Raw genomic sequence first — 15,562 nt, forward strand, 5'->3', positions numbered from 1 at the left:
GGCACCAGTGGGGATGCAGTGCAGTGAGTCCAGAGAGTGCACTGGCACCACTGGGATGCACTGCAGTGAGTCCAGAGAGTTCACTGGCACCACTGGAGATGTACTTCAGTGAGTCCAGAGACTGCACTGGCACCACTGGGGATGCAGTGCAGTGAGTCCAGAGAGTGCATTGGCACCACTTGGGATGCACTGCAGTGAGTCCAGAGAGTGCACAGGCAGCACTGGGGATGCACTGCAGTGAGTCCAGAGAGTGCATTGGCACCACTTGGGATGCACTGCAGTGAGTCCACAGAGGGCACTGGCACCACTGGGGATGCAGTGCAGTGAGTCCAGAGAGTGCACTGGCACCACTGGGGATGCACTGCAGTGAGTCCAGAGAGTGCACTGGCACCAATGGGGATGCACTTCAGTGAGTCCACAGAGTGCACTGGCTCCACTGGGGATGCAGTGCAGTGAGTCCAGAGAGTGCACTGGCACCACTGGGGATGCAGTGCAGTGAGTCCAGAGAGTGCACTGGCACCACTGGGGATGCAGTGCAGTGAGTCCAGAGAGTGCACTGGCACCACTGGGGATGCAGTGCAGTGAGTCCAGAGAGTGCACTGGCACCACTGGGGATGCAGTGCAGTGAGTCCAGAGAGTTCACTGGCACCACAGGGGATGCACTGCAGTGAGTCCACAGAGTGCACTGGCCCCACTGGGGATGCAGTACAGTGAGTCCAGAGAGTGCACTGGCACCACTGGGGATGCACAGCAGTGAGTCCAGAGAGTGCATTGGCACCACTGGGGATGCAGTGCAGTGAGTCCAGAGAGTGCACTAGCACCACTGGGGATGCAGTGCAGTCAGTCCAGTGAGTGTACTGGCACCACTGGGGATGCACTGCAGTGAGTCCAGAGAGTGCACTGGCACCACTGAGAATGCACTTCAGTGAGTCCAGAGAGTGCACTGGCACCACTGGGGATGCACTGCAGTGAGTCCACAGAGTGCACTGGCACCACTGGGGATGCAGTGCAGTGAGTCCAGAGAGTGCACTGGCACCACTGGGGATGCACTTCAGTGAGTCCAGAGAGTGCACGGGCTCCACTGGGGATGCACTGCAGTGAGTCCACAGAGTGCACTGGCCCCACTGGGGATGCAGTGCAGTGAGTCCAGAGAGTGCACAGGCTCCAATGGGGATGCAGTGCAGTTAGTCCAGAGAGTGCACTGGCACCACTGGGTATGCAGTGCAGTGAGTCCAGAGAGTGCACAGGCAAAACTGGGGATGCACTGCAGTGAGTCCAGAGAGTGCACTGGCACCACTGGGGATGCAGTGCAGTGAGTCCAGAGTGTGCACTGGCACCACTGGGAATGCAGTGCAGTGAGTCCAGAGATCGCACTGGCACCACGGGGGATGCACTTCAGTGAGTCCAGAGAGCGCACTGGCACCACTGGGGATGCACTGCAGTGAGTCCACAGAGTGCACTGGCACCAGTGGGGATGCACTGCAGTGAGTCCAGAGAGTGCACTGGCACCACTGGGGATGCAGTGCAGTGAGTCCAGAGAGTGCACTGGCACCAGAGGGAATGCACTGCAGTGAGTCCAGTGAGTGCACTGGCACCACTGGGGATGCAGTGCAGTGAGTGCAGGGAGTGCACTGGCACCACTGTGGATGCAGTGCAGTGAGTCCAGAGAGTGCAGTGGCACCACTGGGGATGCAGTGCAGTGAGTCCAGAGAGTGCACTGGCACCACTGGGGATGCAGTGCAGTGAGTCCAGAGAGTGCACTGGCACCTCTGGTGATGCACTGCAGTTACTCCAGAGAGTGCACTGGCACCACTGGGGATGCGGTGCGGTGAGTCCAGAGAGTGCACTGGCACCACTGGGGATGCACTGCAGTGAGTCCAGAGAGTGCACTGGCACCACTGAGAATGCCTTTCAGTGAGTCCAGAGAGTGCACTGGCACCACTGGGGATGCACTGCAGTGAGTCCACAGAGTGCACTAGCACCACTGGGGATGCAGTGCAGTGAGTCCAGAGAGCGTACTGGCACCACTGGGGATGCACTGCAGTGAGTCCAGAGAGTGCATTGGCACCACTTGGGATGCACTGCAGTGAGTCAAGAGAGTGCACTTGCACCACTGGGGATGCACTGCAGTGAGTCCAGAGAGTGCACTGGCACCACTGGGGATGCAGTGCAGTGAGTCCAGAGAGTGCACTGGCACCAATGGGGATGCACAGCAGTGAGTCCACAGAGTGCACTGGCACCACTGGGGATGCAGTGCAGTGAGTCCAGAGAGTGCACTGGCACCACTGGGGATGCACAGCAGTGAGTCCAGAGAGTGCATTGGCACCACTGGGGATGCAGTGCAGTGAGTCCAGAGAGTGCACTAGCACCACTGGGGATGCAGTGCAGTCAGTCCAGTGAGTGTACTGGCACCACTGGGGATGCACTGCAGTGACTCCAGAGAGTGCACTGGCACCACTGAGAATGCACTTCAGTGAGTCCAGAGAGTGCACTGGCACCACTGGGGATGCACTGCAGTGAGTCCACAGAGTGCACTGGCACCACTGGGGATGCAGTGCAGTGAGTCCAGAGAGTGCACTGGCACCACTGGGGATGCACTTCAGTGAGTCCAGAGAGTGCACGGGCTCCACTGGGGATGCACTGCAGTGAGTCCACAGAGTGCACTGGCACCACTGGGGATGCAGTGCAGTGAGTCCAGAGAGTGCACTGGCTCCAATGGGGATGCAGTGCAGTTAGTCCAGAGAGTGCACTGGCACCACTGGGTATGCAGTGCAGTGAGTCCAGAGAGTGCACAGGCAAAACTGGGGACGCACTGTAGTGAGTCCAGAGAGTTCACTGGCACCACTGGAGATGCACATCAGTGAGTGCAGAGACTGCACTGGCACCACTGGGGATGCAGTGCAATGAGTCCAGAGAGTGAACTGGCACCACTGGGGATGCACTGCAGTGAGTCCAGAGAGTGCATTGGCACCACTTGGGATGCACTGCAGTGAGTCCAGAGAGTGCACTTGCACCACTGGGGATGCAGTGCAGTGAGTCCAGAGAGTGCACTGACACCACTGGGGATGCAGTGCAGTGAGTCCAGAGAGTGCACTGGCACCATTGGAGATGCAGTGCAGTGAGTCCAGAGAGTGCACTGGCACCACTGGGGATGCAGTGCAGTGAGTCCAGAGAGTGCACTGGCACCACTGGGGATGCAGTGCAGTGAGTCCAGAGAGTGCACTGGCACCACTGGGGATGCACTGCAGTGAGTCCAGAGAGTTCACTGGCACCACTGGAGATGCACTTCAGTGAGTGCAGAGACTGCAATGGCACCACTGGGGATGCAGTGCAGTGAGTCCAGAGAGTGTACTGGCACCACTGGGGATGCACTGCAGTGAGTCCAGAGAGTGCATTGGCACCACTTGGGATGCACTGCAGTGAGTCCAGAGAGTGCACTTACACCACTGGGGATGCAGTGCAGTGAGTCCAGAGAGTGCACTGACACCACTGGGGATCCAGTGCAGTGAGTCCAGAGAGTGCACTGGCACCACTGGGGATGCAGTGCAGTGAGTCCAGAGAGTGCACTGGCACCACTGGTGATGCAGTACAGTGAGTCCAGAGAGTGCACTGGCACCACTGGGGATGCACAGCAGTGAGTCCAGAGAGTGCATTGGCACCACTGGGGATGCAGTGCAGTGAGTCCAGAGAGTGCACTGGCACCATTGGAGATGCAGTGCAGTGAGTCCAGAGAGTGCACTGGCACCAGTGGGGATGCAGTGCAGTGAGTCCAGAGAGTGCACTGGCACCACTGGGAAGCAGTGCAGTGAGTCCAGAGAGTTCACTGGCACCACTGGAGATGTACTTCAGTGAGTCCAGAGAGTGCACTGGCACCACTGGGGATGCAGTGCAGTGAGTCCAGAGAGTGCATTGGCACCACTTGGGATGCACTGCAGTGAGTCCAGAGAGTGCACAGGCAGCACTGGGGATGCACTGCAGTGAGTCCAGAGAGTGCATTGGCACCACTTGGGATGCACTGCAGTAAGTCCACAGAGGGCACTGGCACCACTGGGGATGCAGTGCAGTGAGTCCAGAGAGTGCACTGGCACCACTGGGGATGCACTGCAGTGAGTCCAGAGAGTGCACTGGCACCAATGGGGATGCACTTCAGTGAGTCCACAGAGTGCACTGGCTCCACTGGGGATGCAGTGCAGTGAGTCCAGAGAGTGCACTGGCACCACTGGGGATGCAGTGCAGTGAGTCCAGAGAGTGCACTGGCACCACTGGGGATGCAGTGCAGTGAGTCCAGAGAGTGCACTGGCACCACTGGGGATGCAGTGCAGTGAGTCCAGAGAGTGCACTGGCACCACTGGGGATGCACTGCAGTGAGTCCAGAGAGTGCATTGGCACCACTTGGGATGCACTGCAGTGAGTCCAGAGAGTGCACTTGCACCACTGGGGATGCACTGCAGTGAGTCCAGAGAGTGCACTGGCACCACTGGGGATGCAGTGCAGTGAGTCCAGAGAGTGCACTGGCACCAATGGGGATGCACAGCAGTGAGTCCACAGAGTGCACTGGCACCACTGGGGATGCAGTACAGTGAGTCCAGAGAGTGCACTGGCACCACTGGGGATGCACAGCAGTGAGTCCAGAGAGTGCATTGGCACCACTGGGGATGCAGTGCAGTGAGTCCAGAGAGTGCACTAGCACCACTGGGGAAGCAGTGCAGTCAGTCCAGTGAGTGTACTGGCACCACTGGGGATGCACTGCAGTGAGTCCAGAGAGTGCACTGGCACCACTGAGAATGCACTTCAGTGAGTCCAGAGAGTGCACTGGCACCACTGGGGATGCACTGCAGTGAGTCCAGAGAGTGCACTGGCACCACTGGGGATGCAGTGCAGTGAGTCCAGAGAGTGCACTGGCACCACTGGGGATGCACTTCAGTGAGTCCAGAGAGTGCACGGGCTCCACTGGAGATGCACTGCAGTGAGTCCACAGAGTGCACTGGCACCACTGGGGATGCAGTGCAGTGAGTCCAGAGAGTGCACTGGCTCCAATGGGGATGCAGTGCAGTTAGTCCAGAGAGTGCACTGGCACCACTGGGTATGCAGTGCAGTGAGTCCAGAGAGTGCACAGGCAAAACTGGGGACGCACTGTAGTGAGTCCAGAGAGTTCACTGGCACCACTGGAGATGCACTTCAGTGAGTGCAGAGACTGCACTGGCACCACTGGGGATGCAGTGCAGTGAGTCCAGAGAGTGTACTGGCACCACTGGGGATGCACTGCAGTGAGTCCAGAGAGTGCATTGGCACCACTTGGGATGCACTGCAGTGAGTCCAGAGAGTGCACTTGCACCACTGGGGATGCAGTGCAGTGAGTCCAGAGAGTGCACTGACACCACTGGGGATGCAGTGCAGTGAGTCCAGAGAGTGCACTGGCACCATTGGAGATGCAGTGCAGTGAGTCCAGAGAGTGCACTGGCACCACTGGGGATGCAGTGCAGTGAGTCCAGAGAGTGCACTGGCACCACTGGGGATGCAGTGCAGTGACTCCAGAGAGTGCACTGGCACCACTGGGGATGCAGTGCAGTGAGTCCAGAGAGTGCACTGGCACCACTGGTGATGCAGTACAGTGAGTCCAGAGAGTGCACTGGCACCACTGGGGATGCACAGCAGTGAGTCCAGAGAGTGCATTGGCACCACTGGGGATGCAGTGCAGTGAGTCCAGAGAGTGCACTGGCACCATTGGAGATGCAGTGCAGTGAGTCCAGAGAGTGCACTGGCACCAGTGGGGATGCAGTGCAGTGAGTCCAGAGAGTGCACTGGCACCACTGGGATGCACTGCAGTGAGTCCAGAGAGTTCACTGGCACCACTGGAGATGTACTTCAGTGAGTCCAGAGACTGCACTGGCACCACTGGGGATGCAGTGCAGTGAGTCCAGAGAGTGCATTGGCACCACTTGGGATGCACTGCAGTGAGTCCAGAGAGTGCACAGGCAGCACTGGGGATGCACTGCAGTGGGTCCAGAGAGTGCATTGGCACCACTTGGGATGCACTGCAGTGAGTCCACAGAGGGCACTGGCACCACTGGGGATGCAGTGCAGTGAGTCCAGAGAGTGCACTGGCACCACTGGGGATGCACTGCAGTGAGTCCAGAGAGTGCACTGGCACCAATGGGGATGCACTTCAGTGAGTCCAGAGAGTGCACTGGCACCACTGGGGATGCACTGCAGTGAGTCCAGAGAGTGCACTGGCACCACTGGGGATGCACAGCAGTGAGTCCAGAGAGTGCATTGGCACCATTGGAGATGCAGTGCAGTGAGTCCAGAGAGTGCACTGGCACCACTGGGGATGCACAGCAGTGAGTCCAGAGAGTGCATTGGCACCACTGGGGATGCAGTGCAGTGAGTCCAGAGAGTGCACTGGCACCATTGGAGATGCACTGCAGTGAGTCCAGAGAGTTCACTGGCACCACTGGAGATGCACTTCAGTGAGTGCAGAGACTGCACTGGCACCACTGGGGATGCAGTGCAGTGAGTCCAGTGAGTGTACTGGCACCACTGATGATGCAGTACAGTGAGTCCAGAGAGTGCATTGGCACCACTGGGGATGCACTGCAGTGAGTCCAGAGAGTGCACTTGCACCACTGGGGATGCAGTGCAGTGAGTCCAGAGAGTGCACTGGCACCACTGGGGATGCAGTGCAGTGAGTCCAGAGAGTGCACTGGCACTAATGGGGATGCACTTCAGTGAGTCCAGAGAGTGCACTGGCTCCACTGGGGATGCAGTGCAGTGAGTCCAGAGAGTGCACTGGCACCATTGGAGATGCAGTGCAGTGAGTCCAGAGAGTGCACTGGCACCACTGGGGATGCAGTGCAGTGAGTCCAGAGAGTGCACTGGCACCACTGGGGATGCAGTGCAGTGAGTCCAGAGAGTGCACTGGCACCACTTGGGATGCACTGCAGTGAGTCCAGAGAGTGCACAGGCAGCACTGGGGATGCACTGCAGTGGGTCCAGAGAGTGCATTGGCACCACTTGGGATGCACTGCAGTGAGTCCACAGAGGGCACTGGCACCACTGGGGATGCAGTGCAGTGAGTCCAGAGAGTGCACTGGCACCACTGGGGATGCACTGCAGTGAGTCCAGAGAGTGCACTGGCACCAATGGGGATGCACTTCAGTGAGTCCAGAGAGTGCACTGGCACCACTGGGGATGCACTGCAGTGAGTCCAGAGAGTGCACTGGCACCACTGGGGATGCACAGCAGTGAGTCCAGAGAGTGCATTGGCACCATTGGAGATGCAGTGCAGTGAGTCCAGAGAGTGCACTGGCACCACTGGGGATGCACAGCAGTGAGTCCAGAGAGTGCATTGGCACCACTGGGGATGCAGTGCAGTGAGTCCAGAGAGTGCACTGGCACCATTGGAGATGCACTGCAGTGAGTCCAGAGAGTTCACTGGCACCACTGGAGATGCACTTCAGTGAGTGCAGAGACTGCACTGGCACCACTGGGGATGCAGTGCAGTGAGTCCAGTGAGTGTACTGGCACCACTGATGATGCAGTACAGTGAGTCCAGAGAGTGCATTGGCACCACTGGGGATGCACTGCAGTGAGTCCAGAGAGTGCACTTGCACCACTGGGGATGCAGTGCAGTGAGTCCAGAGAGTGCACTGGCACCACTGGGGATGCAGTGCAGTGAGTCCAGAGAGTGCACTGGCACTAATGGGGATGCACTTCAGTGAGTCCAGAGAGTGCACTGGCTCCACTGGGGATGCAGTGCAGTGAGTCCAGAGAGTGCACTGGCACCATTGGAGATGCAGTGCAGTGAGTCCAGAGAGTGCACTGGCACCACTGGGGATGCAGTGCAGTGAGTCCAGAGAGTGCACTGGCACCACTGGGGATGCAGTGCAGTGAGTCCAGAGAGTGCACTGGCACCACTGGGGATGCACTGCAGTGAGTCCAGAGAGTTCACTGGCACCACTGGGGATGCACTTCAGTGAGTGCAGAGACTGCACTGGCACCACTGGGGATGCAGTGCAGTGAGTCCAGTGAGTGTACTGGCACCACTGGGGATGCACTGCAGTGAGTCCAGAGAGTGCATTGGCACCACTTGGGATGCAGTGCAGTGAGTCCAGAGAGTGCACTGGAACCACTGGGGATGCAGTGCAGTGAGTCCAGAGAGTGCACTGGCACCACTGGGGATGCACTGCAGTGAGTCCAGAGAGTGCACTGGCACCACTGATGATGCAGTACAGTGAGTCCAGTGAGTGCACTGGCACCACTGGGGATGTAGTGCAGTGACTCGAGAGAGTGCACTGGCACCACTGGGGATGCAGTGCAGTGACTCCAGAGAGTGCACTGGCACCACTTGGGATGCAGTGCAGTGAGTCCAGAGAGTGCACTGGCACCACTGGGGATGCACTGCAGTGAGTCCAGAGAGTGCACTGGCACCACTGGGGATGCAGTGCAGTGAGTCCAGAGAGTGCACTGGCACCACTGGGGATGCACTGCAGTGAGTCCAGAGAGTGCACTGGCACCACTGATGATGCAGTACAGTGAGTCCAGTGAGTGCACTGGCACCACTGGGGATGTAGTGTAGTGACTCGAGAGAGTGCACTGGCACCACTGGGGATGCAGTGCAGTGACTCCAGAGAGTGCACTGGCACCACTTGGGATGCAGTGCAGTGAGTCCAGAGAGTGCACTGGCACCACTGGGGATTCACTGTAGTGAGTCCAGAGAGTGCACTGGCACCACTGGGGATGCAGTGCAGTGAGTCCAGAGAGTGCACTGGCACCACTGGGGATGCAGTGCAGTGAGTCCAGAGAGTGCACTGGCAGCACTGGGGATGCAGTGCAGTGAGTCCAGAGAGTGCACTGGCACCACTGGGGATGCACTGCAGTGAGTCCAGAGAGCGCACTGGCACCACTGGTGATGCACTGCAGTGAGTCCACAGAGTGCACTGGCACCACTGAGAATGCACTTCAGTGAGTCCAGAGAGTGCACTGGTACCACTGGGGATGCACTGCAGTGAGTCCAGAGAGTGCACTAGCACCACTGGGGATGCAGTGCAGTGAATCCAGTGAGTGCACTGGCACCACTGGGGATGCAGTGCAGTGAGTCAAGAGAGTGCACTGGCACCACTGGGGATGCAGTACAGTGAGTCCAGAGAGTGCATTGGCACCATTGGAGATGCAGTGCAGTGAGTCCAGAGAGTGCACTGGCACCACTGGGGATGCACAGCAGTGAGTCCAGAGAGTGCATTGGCACCATTGGAGATGCAGTGCAGTGAGTCCAGAGAGTGCACTGGCACCACTGGGGATGCACAGCAGTGAGTCCAGAGAGTGCATTGGCACCACTGGGGATGCAGTGCAGTGAGTCCAGAGAGTGCACTGGCACCATTGGAGATGCACTGCAGTGAGTCCAGAGAGTGCACTGGCACCACTGGGGATGCAGTGCAGTGAGTCCAGAGAGTGCACTGGCACCACTGGGGATGCAGTGCAGTGAGTCCAGAGAGTGCACTGGCACCACTGGGGATGCACTGCAGTGAGTCCAGAGAGTTCACTGGCACCACTGGAGATGCACTTCAGTGAGTGCAGAGACTGCACTGGCAGCACTGGGGATGCAGTGCAGTGAGTCCAGTGAGTGTACTGGCACCACTGGGGATGCACTGCAGTGAGTCCAGAGAGTGCATTGGCACCACTTGGGATGCACTGCAGTGAGTCCAGAGAGTGCACTTGCACCACTGGGGATGCAGTGCAGTGAGTCCAGAGAGTGCACTGGCACCACTGGGGATGCAGTGCAGTGAGTCCAGAGAGTGCACTGGCACCACTGGGGATGCACTTCAGTGAGTCCAGAGAGTGCACTGGCACCACTGATGATGCAGTACAGTGAGTCCAGAGAGTGCACTGGCACCATTGGAGATGCAGTGCAGTGAGTCCAGAGAGTGCACTGGCACCACTGGGGATGCAGTGCAGTGAGTCCAGAGAGTGCACTGGCACCACTGGGGATGCAGTGCAGTGAGTCCAGAGAGTGCACTGGCACCACTGGTGACGCACTGCAGTGAGTCCAGAGAGTTCACTGGCACCACTGGGGATGCACTTCAGTGAGTGCAGAGACTGCACTGGCACCACTGGGGATGCAGTGCAGTAAGTCCAGTGAGTGTACTGGCACCACTGGGGATGCACTGCAGTGAGTCCAGAGAGTGCATTGGCACCACTTGGGATGCACTGCAGTGAGTCCAGAGAGTGCACTTGCACCACTGGGGATGCAGTGCAGTGAGTCCAGAGAGTGCACTGGCACCACTGGGGATGCAGTGCAGTGAGTCCAGAGAGTGCACTGGCACCAATGGGGATGCACAGCAGTGAGTCCACAGAGTGCACTGGCACCACTGGGGATGCAGTACAGTGAGTCCAGAGAGTGCACTGGCACCACTGGGGATGCAGTGCAGTGAGTCCAGAGAGTGCACTGGCACCACTGGGGATGCAGTGCAGTGAGTCCAGAGAGTGCACTGGCACCACTTGGGATGCAGTGCAGTGAGTCCAGAGAGTGCACTGGCACCACTGGGGATGCACTGCAGTGAGTCCAGAGAGTGCACTGGCACCACTGGGGATGCAGTGCAGTGAGTCCAGAGAGTGCACTGGCACCACTGGGGATGCACTGCAGTGAGTCCAGAGAGTGCACTGGCACCACTGATGATGCAGTACAGTGAGTCCAGTGAGTGCACTGGCACCACTGGGGATGTAGTGCAGTGACTCGAGAGAGTGCACTGGCACCACTGGGGATGCAGTGCAGTGACTCCAGAGAGTGCACTGGCACCACTTGGGATGCAGTGCAGTGAGTCCAGAGAGTGCACTGGCACCACTGGGGATTCACTGTAGTGAGTCCAGAGAGTGCACTGGCACCACTGGGGATGCAGTGCAGTGAGTCCAGAGAGTGCACTGGCACCACTGGGGATGCAGTGCAGTGAGTCCAGAGAGTGCACTGGCAGCACTGGGGATGCAGTGCAGTGAGTCCAGAGAGTGCACTGGCACCACTGGGGATGCACTGCAGTGAGTCCAGAGAGCGCACTGGCACCACTGGGGATGCACTGCAGTGAGTCCACAGAGTGCACTGGCACCACTGAGAATGCACTTCAGTGAGTCCAGAGAGTGCACTGGTACCACTGGGGATGCACTGCAGTGAGTCCAGAGAGTGCATTGGCACCACTTGGGATGCACTGCAGTGAGTCCAGAGAGTGCACTGGCACCACTGGGGATACAGTGCAGTGAGTCCAGAGAGTGCACTGGCACCACTGGGGATGCAGTGCAGTGAGTCCAGAGAGTGCACTGGCACCACTGGGGATGCACTTCAGTGAGTCCAGAGAGTGCACTGGCACCACTGATGATGCAGTACAGTGAGTCCAGAGAGTGCACTGGCACCATTGGAGATGCAGTGCAGTGAGTCCAGAGAGTGCACTGGCACCACTGGGGATGCAGTGCAGTGAGTCCAGAGAGTGCACTGGCACCACTGGGGATGCAGTGCAGTGAGTCCAGAGAGTGCACTGGCACCACTGGTGACGCACTGCAGTGAGTCCAGAGAGTTCACTGGCACCACTGGGGATGCACTTCAGTGAGTGCAGAGACTGCACTGGCACCACTGGGGATGCAGTGCAGTAAGTCCAGTGAGTGTACTGGCACCACTGGGGATGCACTGCAGTGAGTCCAGAGAGTGCATTGGCACCACTTGGGATGCACTGCAGTGAGTCCAGAGAGTGCACTTGCACCACTGGGGATGCAGTGCAGTGAGTCCAGAGAGTGCACTGGCACCACTGGGGATGCAGTGCAGTGAGTCCAGAGAGTGCACTGGCACCAATGGGGATGCACAGCAGTGAGTCCACAGAGTGCACTGGCACCACTGGGGATGCAGTACAGTGAGTCCAGAGAGTGCACTGGCACCACTGGGGATGCAGTGCAGTGAGTCCAGAGAGTGCACTGGCACCACTGGGGATGCAGTGCAGTGAGTCCAGAGAGTGCACTGGCACCACTTGGGATGCAGTGCAGTGAGTCCAGAGAGTGCACTGGCACCACTGGGGATGCACTGCAGTGAGTCCAGAGAGTGCACTGGCACCACTGGGGATGCAGTGCAGTGAGTCCAGAGAGTGCACTGGCACCACTGGGGATGCACTGCAGTGAGTCCAGAGAGTGCACTGGCACCACTGATGATGCAGTACAGTGAGTCCAGTGAGTGCACTGGCACCACTGGGGATGTAGTGCAGTGACTCGAGAGAGTGCACTGGCACCACTGGGGATGCAGTGCAGTGACTCCAGAGAGTGCACTGGCACCACTTGGGATGCAGTGCAGTGAGTCCAGAGAGTGCACTGGCACCACTGGGGATTCACTGTAGTGAGTCCAGAGAGTGCACTGGCACCACTGGGGATGCAGTGCAGTGAGTCCAGAGAGTGCACTGGCACCACTGGGGATGCAGTGCAGTGAGTCCAGAGAGTGCACTGGCAGCACTGGGGATGCAGTGCAGTGAGTCCAGAGAGTGCACTGGCACCACTGGGGATGCACTGCAGTGAGTCCAGAGAGCGCACTGGCACCACTGGGGATGCACTGCAGTGAGTCCACAGAGTGCACTGGCACCACTGAGAATGCACTTCAGTGAGTCCAGAGAGTGCACTGGTACCACTGGGGATGCACTGCAGTGAGTCCAGAGAGTGCACTAGCACCACTGGGGATGCAGTGCAGTGAATCCAGTGAGTGCACTGGCACCACTGGGGATGCAGTGCAGTGAGTCCAGAGAGTGCACTGGCACCACAGATGATGCAGTACACTGAGTCCAGTGAGTGCATACCCAGTGGTGCCAGAGCACTCTCTGGACTCACTGCAGTGCATCCCCAGTGGTGCCAGTGCACTCTCTGGACTCACTGCACTGCATCCCCAGTGGTGCAAGTGCACTCTCTGGACTCACTGCAGTGCATCCCAAGTGGTGCCAGTGCACTCTCTGGACTCACTGTACTGCATCCCCAGTGGTGCCAGTGCACTCTGTGGACTCACTGCTGTGCATCCCCATTGGTGCCAGTGCACTCTCTGGACTCACTGCACTGCATCCCCAGTGGTGCCAGTGCACTCTCTGGACTCACTGCACTGCATCCCCAGTGGTGCAAGTGCACTCTCTGGACTCACTGCAGTGCATCCCAAGTGGTGCCAATGCACTCTCTGGACTCACTGCAGTGCATCCCCAGTGGTGCCAGTACACTCACTGGACTTACTGCACTGCATCCCCAGTGGTGCCAGTGCAGTCTCTGCACTCACTGAAGTGCATCCCCAGTGGTGCCAGTGAACTCTCTGGACTCACTGCAGTGCGTCCCCAGTGGTGCCAGTGCACTCTCTGGACTCACTGCACTGCATCCCCAGTGGTGCCAGTGCACTCTCTGGACTCACTGCACTGCATCCCCAGTGGTGCCAGTGCACTCTCTGGACTCACTGCACTGCATCTCAAGTGGTGCCAGTGCACTCTCTGGACTCACTGCACTGCATCCCCAGTGGAGCCAGTGCACTCTCTGGACTCACTGAAGTGCATCCCCAGTGGTGCCAGTGCACTCTCTGGACTCACTGCACTGCATCCCCAGTGGTGCCAGTGCACTCACTGGACTCACTGCACTGCATCCCCAGTTGTACCAGTGCACTCTGTGGACTCACTGCACTGCATCCCCAGTGGTGCCAGTGCACTCTCTCGAGTCACTGCACTACATCCCCAGTGGTGCCAGTGCACTCACTGGACTCACTGTACTGCATTCCCAGTGGTGCTAGTGCACTCTCTGGACTCACTGCAGTGCATCCCCAGTGGTGCCAGTGCACTCTTTGGACTCACTGAAGTGCATTCTCAGTGGTGCCAGTGCACTCTCTGGACTCACTGCACTGCATCCCCAGTGGTGCCAGTGCACTCTTTGGACTCACTGAAGTGCATTCTCAGTGGTGCCATGCACTCTCTGGACTCACTGCAGTGCATCCCCAGTGGTGCCAGTACACTCACTGGACTCACTGCACTGCATCCCCAGTGGTGCCAGTGCACTCTCTGGACTCACTGCACTGCATCCCCAGTGGTGCCAGTGCACTCTCTGGACTCACTGCACTGCATCCCCAGTGGTGCCAGTGCAATCTCTGGACTCACTGCACTGCATCCCCAGTGGTGCCAGTGCAATCTCTGGACTCACTGCACTGCATCCCCAGTGGTGCCAGTGCACACTCTGGACTCACTGCACTGCATCCCCAGTGGTGCCAGTTCACTCTCTGGACTCACTGCACTGCAACCCTAGTGTTGCCAGTGCACTCTCTGGACTCACTGCACTGCATCCCCAGTATTGCCAGTGCACTCTCTGGACTCACTGCACTGCATCCCCAGTGGTGCCAGTGCACTCTCTGGACTCACTTCAGTGCATCCCCAGTGGTGCCAGAGCACTCTCTGGACTCACTGCACTGCATCCCCAGTGGTGCCAGTGCACTCTCTGGACTCACTGCACTGCAGCCCCAGTGGTGCCAGTGCACTCTCTGGACTCACTGCACTGCATCCCCAGTATTGCCAGTGCACTCTCTGGACTCACTGCACTGCATCCCCAGTGCTGCCAGTGCACTCTCTGGACTCACTGCAGTGCATCCCCAGTGGTGCCAGTGCACTCTCTGGACTCACTGCAGTGCATCACCAGTGGTGCCAGTGCACTCTCTGGACTCACTGCAGTGCATCCCCAGTGGTGCCAGTGCACTCTCTGGACTCACTGCAGTGCATCCCCAGTGGTGCCAGTGCACTCTCTGGACTCACTGCACTGCATCCCCAGTGGTGCCAGAGCACTCTCTGGACTCACTGCACTGCATCCTCTGTGCTGCCAGTGCACTCTCTGGACTCACTGCACTGCATCCCCAGTGGTGCCAGTGCACTCTCTGGACTCACTGTACTGCATCCCCAGTGGAGCGCGTGCACTCTCTGGACTCACTGAAGTGCATCCCCAGTGGTGCCAGTGCACTCTCTGGACTCACTGCACTGCATCCCCAGTGGTGCTAGTGCACTCTGTGGACTCACTGCAGTGCATCCCCAGTGGTGCCAGTGCACTCTCTGGACTCACTGAAGGGCATCCTCAGTGGTGGCAGTGCACTCTCTGGACTCACTGCAGTGCATCCCCCGTGGTGCCAGTACACTCACAGGACTGACTGCACTGCATCCCCAGTGGTGCCAGTGCACTCTCTGGACTCACTGCACTGCATCCCCAGTGGTGCCAGTGCACTCTCTGGACTCACTGCACTGCATCCCCAGTGGTGCCAGAGCACTCTCTGGACTCACTGCAGTGCATCCCCAGTGGTGCCAGTGCACTCTCTGGACTCACTGCAGTGCATCCCCAGTGGTGCCAGTGCACTCTCTGGACTCACTGCAGTGCATCCCCAGTGGTGCCAGTGCACTCTCTGGACTCCCGGTACCGCATCCCCAGTGGTGCCAGTGCACTCTCTGGGCTCACTGCAGTGCATCCCCAGTGGTGCCAGTGCACTCTCTTGACTCACTGCACTGCATCCCCAGTGGTGCCAGTGCACTCACTGGATTCACTGCACTGCATC

Source organism: Anser brachyrhynchus (genome assembly GCF_964034855.1).
Source record: "Anser brachyrhynchus genome assembly, contig: SCAFFOLD_39, whole genome shotgun sequence".
Taxonomy (NCBI): Eukaryota; Metazoa; Chordata; class Aves; order Anseriformes; family Anatidae; genus Anser; species Anser brachyrhynchus.